This window comes from Tupaia chinensis, unplaced genomic scaffold, assembly GCF_000334495.1.
Source record: "Tupaia chinensis unplaced genomic scaffold, TupChi_1.0 Scaffold000028_1, whole genome shotgun sequence".
In the NCBI taxonomy this organism is placed as follows: Eukaryota; Metazoa; Chordata; class Mammalia; order Scandentia; family Tupaiidae; genus Tupaia; species Tupaia belangeri.
In genome coordinates, this window is record NW_006159458.1 from 3,386,374 (window position 1) to 3,398,762 (window position 12,389).

Below are 12,389 nucleotides of genomic sequence, written 5' to 3' on the forward strand. Positions count from 1 at the left end.
GCATTCCGTAGGGTATATATTCCACATTTTTGTTTTCTTTTTTCTTTTCTTTTTTTTTTTTTTTTTGCCATAGAGTGCATATGCTCAGTGGAGAGATACAGAGAGAGGCAGTGAGAGGGAAAGTGAGGAACCACCCCCACCCCCTGGGGGGATGGCCAGCTGTAATCCCTTCTCTTCTTTTCTCCTGGGATTTGGGGCATGCATACACATATGTCCAGCATGATTATAAAGTCACCAGGTTTTCCAAGTCGGCCCTGTGGAAACCCAGTGCCTTAACCTGCTGGTCTCACGTCTCATTTTTTTCAGTCCTTGATATTTACCCAGAGGATAGGAAAACAGTCAGAAAAACCCATAGCTTTTCTGAGAAGAATTGTGCTTGAGTTAGGACAAAGTGGCCCAAAAGACCATTTGAATTTCAGCCCTGGATAGACGTTAGACTAGGTAAAGTGATGCAGAGAGATTCTGCATGTTCCTTTTTTTTAACTCTCCCTTGAAAGAAACAGTTTTTTTTAAAACATCAGAACAAGGGAGAGAGGACAACATGTCACTTAGGAAATGGTCTGATGCAGAATCATCTGATGCAACGATTCCTTCCAGTTTGCCACTCCTCAGGAAAAGTCGGAAACTGGAAGATAAGCAAAACTACTGTGTGCAAGAGCCAGGAACTGTGTGAACTGAGGAGATTTACTTACTGTTCCTTATTCAGATCTGCGATGTGATTCGCAAGCTAAATCAAGCCTGGCCTCTTGAATTCTGAAAAGAAACTGAGTGTCTACGTAATTGCAGTACTTCCTCAGAACGGTCAGTGTGAGCCGTGGACCGGGAAACGCCGACTCAGTCTCCAGAAGCTTCTCTCTCTCTCTATATATATATGTGTGTGTGTATACACATATATATAAATGTACATTTTATATATGTAAATATTAGTATGTATGTATATATGTGACTTTTTTTTACAGGAGAGTCTAATGAATACAGATATAGTATCATAATGAACTGTAAAAATAGTTCTAAAAAAGTATTGCAATAATGTACACAACCAGTTTTTTTTCAGATTTCAGGACTCCATGCTTCATTTAGCTTGTGAGTCACATCATAAGCCAAAGGGGTGGTAAAGGGGCTTGCAGACGTTCAGCTAGTAAAGGGGCAGGTAAGGGGCTTACAGACTTAAGACAAGTTGACATTTTAGAAAAGAATACAAACATTTTGCATGTTTGCGTAATAGTAGACATATCCAAACACATCTAGAATGTGGAGTATATTTACAGTATATTTATATTGTCATGTACAGATGTTTGGTGGTTTGGATAGAATTTCACTAGAATAAAAGCATTTCTCTTACAGCTTGCTCATTCGTCGTAGAGACTGCTGGCCTCTCGCCCGCTCTCTGTTGTGCTGTCCCCACCCTCTGTCCTGCTGTCCCCGCTGGGTAACAGGCTGGTTCCTCCCCGACCAGCTGACAGTTGTCAGGTTGATGGATTCTGGGAGTTGGGGGCAAACATGCCCCTGACCCTTGCTCGAATTCCTTTCACAGCGCTGGCTTGCTGCGGGGCGAGGGTTCCGAGCACCATCTTGGGAGTCGGAAAGTCTAGTGGCGCAAGAAGCGCAGGACAGAGCGGCCAGTGCCTCTGAGTCAGCTCCGTCCAGAGGTGCTGTTCTTGCCCTTTCCTGACTGCAAGTGACCTTTCAATGAACTCCTGAGTGCATTGTAGAGTTTTAACAAGCCACCTTCAGACCCTGCGTCAATCATTACTTTGTATCGTTCTGTGTTAAAATGATAATATTTTGGATCTATTATGTTAAGTAAAAGTCTTTGGGCCAGCTCCATGGCCTGGTGGTTGAGGCAATGGGATCCCACTTGGACAACTATGCAGTCCCAGACCTGGTGGCTTGAGAACCACACAGGGCTTTTGTACACACATGCTCAAAATCCCAAAAGGGAGAGATAAAGGAAAGGGGAGGGATTGAAGGGTGACCATCTCCCATGGTAAGTCCTCCATTTCCTCTTTTTCTCTCTCTGGCAAGTACATGTGCCCTCTGACAAACAAGAAAAAACAAATTATTTACAAAAATTAAAAATACTTTAAAAAATGAATGAAAAAGGAATTAGTATTAACACCATTTAGTATATATTGCTTGTTCATTCCATTTAAACCAATATTTAACTTAAATACTAGTTTTTCTTATTTCTAGAGGCACATGTACCCAGCCGAGTGAGGGAGAGAAGTACCCTACAATGGGGTGTGGTCATGGTCATGTTACAATCCTTTTTTCTCCATTCCTTCAAGATCTGGGACACACATGCACATCACATGTTTTTCTAGTTGCCAGGGCTGGGATTTAAACCACGGTTGGCCTTGTGGAATCCGGTTCCCTGCACACAGGATTTAATCACTGCACTACAGGGATGGCACAATACTAATTTTTAAATATTGCTTTTTAATAAGTATTTTCTTCAATATCTGAACAACAAAACATACCCAAATTTTATTTTGGACACTCCCAATAATGTGACTACAATGTGCAGACTGAGAACTTCAACAGAGACAGAAGATAAGGTCCAAGATGCTTCCTTAATCCAGCTAGGCCTTATATTTACATGCAATGTCTTGTATATGTATTTATGTAGTTTAGGTAGAAATATGTATACCCTGGTGGCTTGCGTTCTCATTCCCCCGGCCCTTCTCTGTGTGTGTATATCTTTCCCTGTTCAGATTAAAATAAATGAATGAATACATTTTTTAAATTAATAAGTAATTCTTAAAAAAAAAAAAGTTTGTCATGCAAAATATAGTAGAGGCCACAGCCAATAGGGACATCTCCAAAGCAAGTGTCTTTGATGCCTCCCAAGCTGTATGTGAGTTGTGCCATTCATAACAAAGTAGTCAGGAACTGATCTCGTGAAGCTCAGAAGGACCAGTTTAGACCTGCAGATGCTGCCCCTTACCTTCCATCAAAGCATATAAAAAGGAGCTGATCTTTTTTTTGATGGTTACACAGTGGACAGTGGAACTGAGTCTTTAAAGAATGAAGAACTGACCTCTGGGAAAAAATAAAAAGCAAAAAATACATCTAAATAAAAGAATCATCTAACATCTAGAAAAATACATGTATACTCCAAAGTAGGTATTGGGTATTATATTCAGAGGATTCACAGAATCCACTCATGTCTGAAGGTCTTAATCTAAACTAACTTTCTAAATTTAAAGAGATTTAAAAACTACTGTAAGATCCACAAAGTTTTTTTTAAATTATTTTTTTAAATATTTATTTATTTATTTAATTCTATTTGTTACTATGTTTTAACTTGATCAGAGAGAAAAAGAGAAAGAGAAAGTGAGAAAGCAAGCCCCCAGGTCTGGGACTCAACCGTGACTGGCCATGTGGGAATCCAGTGCCTTTAACCACCATGCCACTTGCCGACCCGAAAATCCAGAAAGTTTAAAGGACATTCCTGAACTTCTACAGGTAGTTAAGTCAGAACTGGAATTTCAGACTCATGGGTTAAATTTTTTTTTTTTTGACTCAAGTTACTCTAAAAGTTTCTCCTTTATAACAGTAGATTACTCATTTGTTAAACCAAGCTATGGTTTCAGTATGTTCCCCACACACACACACACACACCGAATTCATGTGCTGGAATTTAGTTACACTGTGAAGATATTAAGAGGAGACTTGATGATTATCATGTTGAAAGGTGGAGCCTTTGAGAAGGGATTAGTCATCTTGGGGGAGAGGGTCCCCATGACTGAGTCCTGTGGGGCTTAAAAGGAGGGAATGAGATGGACCTGCTCGCTGCTCGCTCTCTCCTGCCCTCCACCATGCTACCCACCATTAAGAACACCCTCACCAAGTGCAGTCCCTGGACCTTGAACCTCCAAATCAAGAGCTGAATAAACCTCTATGTTCTTACATTATCCAGTCTCGGGTATTTTTGATATAAGCAACAGGATGTACTGAAACAGATCATGAAAGTCAAGTTTCATCTATACCACATGCCCCCAGACCTAGTCCAAACTCACTGACAGAGGTAGAAAGAGCCCACCCATCACAGTCAGCAGAAAACACACCCTGTACTGGCTGTAGTCCCCACACAGTCACCCACATAGGACTCTCACCAAAGCATCTTGATATGTTAGGGCACTTGTTTACAAAATACCTAGAAAGAGTTAAGAATATAATGTGGGAAATTATAATTTTTCCCTTGTGCAAATGACCCTACTCTGCTGCTAATCTCAGCTCCAATGGCCTCTTCTTCAACTAACCAAGTAAACAGTTCCGACAACCAAAACTGTCTTCACTGACTCACACTGGGGAGAGACACGCCAAGGACACATGGACAAATGCTTCCCTTCATCTGTCCCAGAGTTTCAGTCTAAGGTGAGGCAAGCAGAAAAATATTTGAGTTAGTGTTCACCATACCTCTTTTTAAAAAATCCAAAAACTCCTATAAAATATTAGATACAGAGTCAAACAGGTAATAATATGAGAGGACTTCAATAAGTTCATGAAAAAAGTATAAAACATGAGTTTATTTAGGTACAAAAACATTTAAATTCATGCAAAGTTTTTTCATAGTACATAACCTCAATGAACTTTTTGAAGACTCCCTCATATTAGTAACAGAAATAAGGAAAAAGGTAAGAATAATGAGTATTACTTTCAGTATTAGCACTATATGTCCAGAAGCATACTCGTAATGTTAATTACCACGGCTGATTTGTGGAGTACCTTATTGGTAGGCATTAAATTCCCATTTTACAGCTGAGGAAGCTGATCCAGAGAGGTCTTGGTACAAAAGACATAGAATTGTGATCTGAAAACAGAACAGTCTCACAGGAAAACCCACATGCTCACGTCCTAAATTTGTTAGGAAGTTCATTTTTAGCTCAAGATTCATAATTTAGGGACTAGTTTTTCAAAGTTCCATTAAAACAAGTTAGACTTTACGTATTTGTCCACAACATGTTTTGAGCACACCTCTGCTCTCAGCATGTCTGATCATTATCTATTTTTCTGTTCATCTCCCTAGACTTGCCAGGTTTCATAAGCTGAGCCTTCTCTGGAGTTGTCACTTTTCCGGACTCCTGATATAGTTGGCAAAATACCCTGACAGGTTCTAGGAAGGCCCAGACACATCTCCCTTCTGGATCTATTTCCTCTTCCCCTCCTTCTCTGACAGGGAACAATCCTTACCACATCTCAAACATACCAGAGAGGGCTTCCACTTAGCCATGCCCCTGAGAGAAATCTATGAAAACATGTTCATCTGTTCCTGTTAAGCGAGCATACTTACAACATCACATTGAAGGGAGACAAAACACTTGGCTACCTAAAATCAACTTCTGTCCTTTCAAAGAAGTTTAGTTTACCATCGCTTCACAGGGTCACTCAATCTAAATTACTGAGCAATCTCCAAACAAAACATAATCACCACCAAAATATATGCACAAAAAAATTCATACAGATACGATTAGCATAAGTCCAAACTGGATACTAAGTAAATGTCTGGCAACCATAAAATAAATAAGCAATTGGCTACACCAGAACAAAGAATAAAAAAATAAATGACAGACAATACCATGAATTTCACAAACATAATAAGCAAAATAACCCTGACACAAAAGAATATTTATTGTATGATTCTATTCATGAACTTTACAAATAGGCAAAACTTGGGGCAGCAGATGGCATGGTGGTTAGGCACCGGACACTCCCACATGGCCGACCACAGTTTGAGTCCAGGACCTGGTGGCTTGCTTTCTCACTTTCCTTCTCTCTGTGTGTCTGTTTTTCTCTGGTCAAATTAAAATAAACAAATGAATAAATAAAATTAAATAATTCTTTTTTTTTTAAGAGGCAAAACTAATCAAAGGCATCAGAAGTCAGGATATTGGTTTCTGCTGGGAGACAAGGAGAACAGGGCTCTGGGGCATTGGTAATTTACTGTTAATGAGGTGCTGGTTGCACAGGTTTGTCCACTTTGATGACAATTATTCCATCAAGCCACCCACTAATTTGTGCACTTTTCTCTATGTATAAAGTACCTGAATAAATATTGAATAAATAAATATTGAAGAAGATGAATATGTGCATACCCTTGATTTGATTTGTACACACTGTATGCATGCTTTAAAACACTATACTGTATCCCACAAAGATGTACATCAGGTATATGTAAACCAGAAATTGCAATAAAAAAATATACCTATTAACAAAATGCTAAAAAAAAAAAAAAAAAAGGAGGGGGGAAGAAAGGGGATTAAAAAGATAGATTAGGATCATGTTCCTATTAAGAACACAACCTAGCAGGCTCTAGTCTCCCCTTGATCTCCCTGTCAGGAAGAACATTTAAACACTACAGCCTAGTGGTTAAGGGAACCGGATCCCTCATGGCCAACCAAGCAGTCTGAATCCCAGCAAAACATGCCAGATACCTGTGTGCACACGCCCAACATCCTCACAGGTTGGAGAAATGGAGAACAGATTGCAGCACGACCATGCCCCAATGTGAGGAGGGAGGGCTTTCTCTCTCTCTGGCGAATGCATGTGCCCTCTGACCAAAAACAGCAACAACAACAAGAAAAAAAAAAAATACACCACTCTTGAGGATAAAGAGCAACCAGAAAGTCTGATAATTCTGTGTTCATGCTAACTAGTGTGTGACCATTGACACATTCCTTATCCCTCTCTCAGAACCTCACTACCTTCATCTAGATCACTAAAATACTCCTACTTTGCAAAGTTGCCGTAAGGATAAGGTAATAGCATCAGCAGTGCCTGGCACATGGCAAGCGTTTAGAGAAACTACTGTGGAATAAATATTGAATTAGTCAAATGTCAATCGTATGGTGGAAGCTCAATAAATAGTAATTATAATGTTGTCAGGGAAATGGGAAGAAAGGGAGTCAATTAGCTTATAGAAAAACCATCACCTCATTTCTAAACCTATGGGGTCATTAATGGGTGATCAATAATTCCCACTGACTCGGATGAATGTCTGAGATGACATGAGAGATACAGAGAGAGAAAGGTCCAGGAAGAGGGCTGTGCTTTTCATATGCTACCAGGTCTGTGTTCTCCTTCTCGGTGCCAAGTACAGATCTGTTCAGTGAGCGTCACAACATGTCTAAATCTTCCAGCCACCTGTGTTAGTCATACTACTTTTAGAATTTAAAAGTTTTTAAAGAGGAGATGGGTCATAAATTCTTAGACTTAATGAGTAGACTATATTACCTTTATTATGGGAAGAAATTTTATACACACTGACTATACAGAAAGGGAACTGCAGGCTTTAGATGCCAGAAATGAACGATACATTTACTTACCTTTTAAAAAGCAGGTGTAATATTGATTTTTTTTCAGCTCTTCAAATCTTCATGTAACTTAGCTAACTGGTCGGTACAAGTTCTTTTATACTGAAAAGAAATATTTAAAAAAGACAAATTAAAACTAACGTCAAGTTATATAGCACACCATAAGAAAATAAAAGTTAATTTAGAATAACTGTACAAGCAAATATCATCAAACCGTTGGGTAATCGGAAAAATCATGATGTATTTTTTCTGTTTTTTTTTTTCTATGCAAAATGAGCCATGACTTTTACAACAATCCAACAGATAACATGGATATATGTAAAACCAGGAACACGTATGCATCAATGACTTCCTTTCATCTGTCCTTTCTCCCCCCTCGCCTTCCTTCTTTGCTCCATCCAGCACTCTTGTCCTCTTGACTTCCTTCCCTCTCTCCCATCTTTAGTTATTAGAAACCTTGAATATTCCTTGAAGACTGATTTTCTACAGAAACCATCATCGATTTTTTTTTTTGAGAGATTTTTGCTATAGGGTATGTGCACTCACCAGAGAGACAGAGAGACAGAAAGCAAGATATCACCTCCCAGAGGGATGGCCACACTGCAATCCCTTCTCCTCCATACTCCTCTCAGGATCTTGGGCACGCACGCACATGTGCCTGGCATGAGTTTTAAGTTACCAGGTCTGGGACTAGAACCATGGTCAACTACATGGGATTCCAGCGATGTAACCATTATGCCATCTGCTGGTCCCTATCATTAATTTTTATAACACAAAGTACCTAGCACATGGTAGGTAATCTATGTTTGTTGAGTGAGAGAAGTATAGCTTTATAATAATTGTTAAGGTAGAAAAAAATGAGGAAATGCCTGCCAACAAATTGATTTTGCTCTCCCAATAATAACGGTGTGGAGATAATAGGAAGATGTCATTGTTTTTCAGACTTGTGTTTCCAATTCTCTGATATCACTCCCTTTTTTAAAGTTCACTTAGTCATTTCTTTCTTCAGAGAGAGACAGAGACAGAGAAAGATAAACAAGCACCTCACTAGGCTCTCACGCCATGATCCCCCCCACACTCCCCAGCCTGCCAACCAGCCAGGGCCACAGGTAACACGTGTAGCCCTGGTGCACACAGATCGACAAAGAAACTGAACACAGATCTGCCACGTGGCCTCCAGTGTTATAGTGCCGAGCTACCACTGTGCCACCAAGGCTCAGCCCCTTTATCGCTTTTTTTTTCTTTCATGAACAAAACAGAGAGTCAGTGTCACCAACAGGGTTTCAACACCATGATCTACCTCCAACTTCCGCCAGCCCCCAGATGACATGTGCCTAATGTAACAGGAAGGTCTCCAAGTCAGCCACTCAGAGTGTCTTGTTTTACCATCCCCCATCCCACAATTTCTTTTAAATAACTCAGACTTAGAGAATATTCCCACTGGCATATAGGGGCACATCAAACCCCATCATAATATAGTAATACAACATATTTGGTAGCAAAGAAATATTTAAGAGAAGTTAAAGTTCCTTTTGAGACACTCACTCATCAAACAGCTCATAACTACCTCCATCTAAATGAGAAAGCAAGGTGTGTAAGGTCCAGTTGCATTGCTTGGGAGGCTAGAGTCACATGAGAAACCTGGGTTTGAGCCCTGGCCAGCCTCAACATACTGGGTGTGGCTGAGTGTGCCTGTAATACTAGCTAATTGGGAGGCGGGAGGGTAGGAAGATTACAGCACAGCAAGACTATCAAAAATGTCTATGTTGGGACCAGCAGTTAGCGTAATAGCTAAGTCGCTGGACTCCCATGTAGTCGACCACGGTTCGCGTCCCGAACCTGGTGGCTTAAAACTCGTGTGCATGCGTGCCCAAGATACCGAGAGGAGAATGGAAGAGAAGGGATTGTGGCGTGGCCATCCTCCCTGGGGGTGAGGAGGGGAGTGATTTCTCGCTTTCTGTCTTTCTGTCTCTGTCTTTCTGGCAAGCGCATGTGCCCTATGGCCAAAACCTCTCAAAAAAAAAAAAAAAAAAGTCTATTTCTTTTTATCACCCATTGCCTTTGTGTTTCTCTCATAATGGCAGTAAGAATTTTTGAAAAGCAAGATGTTCCTTTAAATACAAGAAATATTGCCACACGTTTCAAACGTAGTCAGGATCAGTTTAGACAAAATTACAGCACAAGAATATGGCTGTTGCTTCCTCTGCCCTTTTGAAGATTCAGTAACCCTAGATGTTTAATCAAGCAGGAAATGGAGCCAGCCAATGACACGGTGGTTAAGGTGACTGGATCCCACACGGCCAACAGCATGGTTTGAGTTCCAAATCTGGCAGCTTGAAAAGCACTGGGCACATGTATATGCATGCCCAAAATCCCAAAAGGAGAAATGGAGACAGGATTGTGGTATGACCATCTTCCACAGCAGGAGCTTTATCATTTTTTTTCTCTCTCTGTTTCTCCCCTGCCAGTGAGCACATGTACCCACAAGCAACATTTTTTATTTTTTTAAAAAAGAAAGTAGGGAAGCAATAGAACCAGGTCCAAGGTTACAAGAACTTATTGCATGTCCTTTCTGAGGATACTTTCATTTAAAACAAAATGAAACAAAACCAGTCTTAGAAAAGGCAGGCACTTAACATTGAAATAGTCAACAAAATCTTTTGCTAATGGTTTAGCAGGTCATCGCCTGGTGGTCAAGGCAATAGACTCCCACACGACCAATCACAGTTTGAATCCTAGAAAATCATGCTGGGCACATGTGAGTGTGCATGTCCAAGATCCTGAGAGGAGAATGGAGGAGAAAGGCCTGTGGCATGACCATCCCCCATGGGGAGTGATTTCTCTCTCTCTCTCTCTCCAGTGAGTGCACACGCCCTATGGAAAAACCTAAAATGTAAATCCATAAACACACACACCCAGACACACATATACTAGCAATGGACTTTTAGTCATAAAGGGGGGTTACAGATTGTCCTGGAGGAATTTCTCAAGACACACACCATCAAATCGCAGGAGGTAAATAAACATCTGTCCTTTCCATCTCCCTCTAAAGCCCACTTCAGATGTGTTCTATAAATACAGACCACTCCAGGCAAATTTTAAGCAATTAATGTATACATGGGCAAGCCTGATTTTAAGACTAGGGTGTGCACCAAAAGTAAACAGTTATGCTTATCAGTAGTTTTCAAAGAGAGCTTCTAGGAACCCCACCCTATAGGTGTGTCTGAGGCAGGAGTGAGTAGATGTGTGGCAATGGGCAGAGCAATTTTCACCTTTATTTGTTTTACACTTTGATCCAAGATTTAGTTGGAGAAGTAGTTCCTTGACCTGCTTATAAAAATGCTGCAATAATTAATGTAACAATAATTACATTAAAAGCTACTGCAGAAAATCCTAATGATCTGCGTTCATAACACAGCTGATATAATCACACCAAATCCAACCTCCATCTCTAACAGAGTTTTGTGGGAAAACAGGAGAGCCAGGCTGAGCCAGAGAGCACACAGGTCAGCCTGGGTCTGAGCAGACTGGAGCCAGGGCTTCTCTTCCTTCCTATTCAGCCTTCACCTCCTGTCCTGGAACAAGCAGAAGGAAGGAAATCCACATTTCCACAAGGACTGAGCCAACAGTAAGTGAGGACATTACAGTGGGAAGAAGCTGTGGATGTTCCAAAGGCCGGGAAACAGCAGAGTAAGATACACGGCGCTTCTCTAAGTCAGCCCCGTCTCAGGCCCTTCCTGATTCCCATCAGTCTCGTTGCTGAGAATTACATGTGCAAGGTTTAGATGTTTCACTTACTAAAAGTTTTCAAAAAGTCCCTGAACAAATGGAATTAGGCTTAGCCTCAGTAGCACAAGAGATAGCACACTGAGCCACAGTGCTGGAAGACACAGGGCCGACTACAGGTTTGGAGGCCCAGTCAATCTGAAACACTCCAGGTAAGCATGTGCCCAAGATGCTGGCTGGCTGGAGAACCGGGAGGAGATAATGGTGTGAGGAGATCCTGCCCAGGGTGCCTCTCCCTCTAGCTCTCTCTTGTGAAAAAAATAAACAAACAAAAAACTTAAAAAAGAGAAAAGAAAAAGAGGGGCCAGCAGGTGGCGAGGTGTTTGAGGGCGCTGGATTCCCCCATGGCTGACTGTGGTTCAAGTCCCAGACCCGGCAGCTTGCTTTCTCACTTTCTCGCTCTCTGGGCAAATGAAAATAATAATAATAAATAAAGTGTTAATTGAAAAAATAATTTTAAAAAAGAAAGAAAATGGGGGAACCAGCAGTTAGTGTAATGGCTATGTCACTGGACTCCCACGTAGTCGACCGCTGTTCGTTTTGGTGCAAAAGAAATTTGAAATCCATGTAAAATTTTTCATAATTCACATTTTCCATGAAGTTTCTGAAGACCCTTTGTATGTCAGGGCTCTTTAATAAGAACGAGAGAAAATCAGCAGAATGGTTTAAAGAAAAAGATATGCCTATGGGACAAGCAGTTAGTGTAATGGCTATGTCGTTGGACTCCCATGTAGTTGACTGCAGTTCGAGTCCCGGACCCAGCGACTTAAACGCACGCTGGGCGTGCGTGTGTGTGTGTGTATGTGTGTGTGCCCAAGATCCTGAGAGGAGAATGGAGAAGGGATTGAGGCATGGCCATCCCTCCTGTGGGGGTGATTTCTCTTTTTCTGTCTCTCTGTCTCTGTATTTCTGGCGACCGCATGTACCCTATAGCAAAAATCCTCTCTAAATAAATAAAGATACGCCTATATTCCCTAAAACCCAATTGAATACAGCATGTAAAATGCAAAAACTAAATAAAGGCACACTATGAGAAAGTAAGTCTTGCCTGAACTTGCTACAGAGGAATTCACTGTAACTAAGAGGCATTGAGTGTATTCAATCTCTTCCTCAGCACAGGGCTCTGATTATTTGACCCAACCAGGGCTGAATACATAAGAACATTTAAAAACATGAACCATTATATTTTTTGAGTTTTCATCCCAGGCCTTGTTGAAGTAAGTCAAAGATGTTCTTTGTTATATAGTTTTGACTGCATGCAAGAGACTTTAGTCATTTCCTCAGAAA

General features: G+C 40.8%; 1 protein-coding gene across 6 annotated transcripts in view; it reads right to left on the reverse strand.

Annotated features, from left to right (window-relative positions):
- PPFIBP1 (PPFIB scaffold protein 1) overlaps window positions 1-12,389 on the reverse strand; it is a 239,860-nt gene that overhangs the window by 152,794 nt on the left and 74,677 nt on the right. For all 6 annotated transcript variants that reach the window (XM_027770947.1, XM_027770944.1, XM_014587177.2 and 3 more), the window contains exon 3: window positions 7,329-7,418. The gene's annotated coding sequence lies outside the window, so the exon portion shown is untranslated. The remainder of the gene's footprint in view (window positions 1-7,328; window positions 7,419-12,389) is intronic.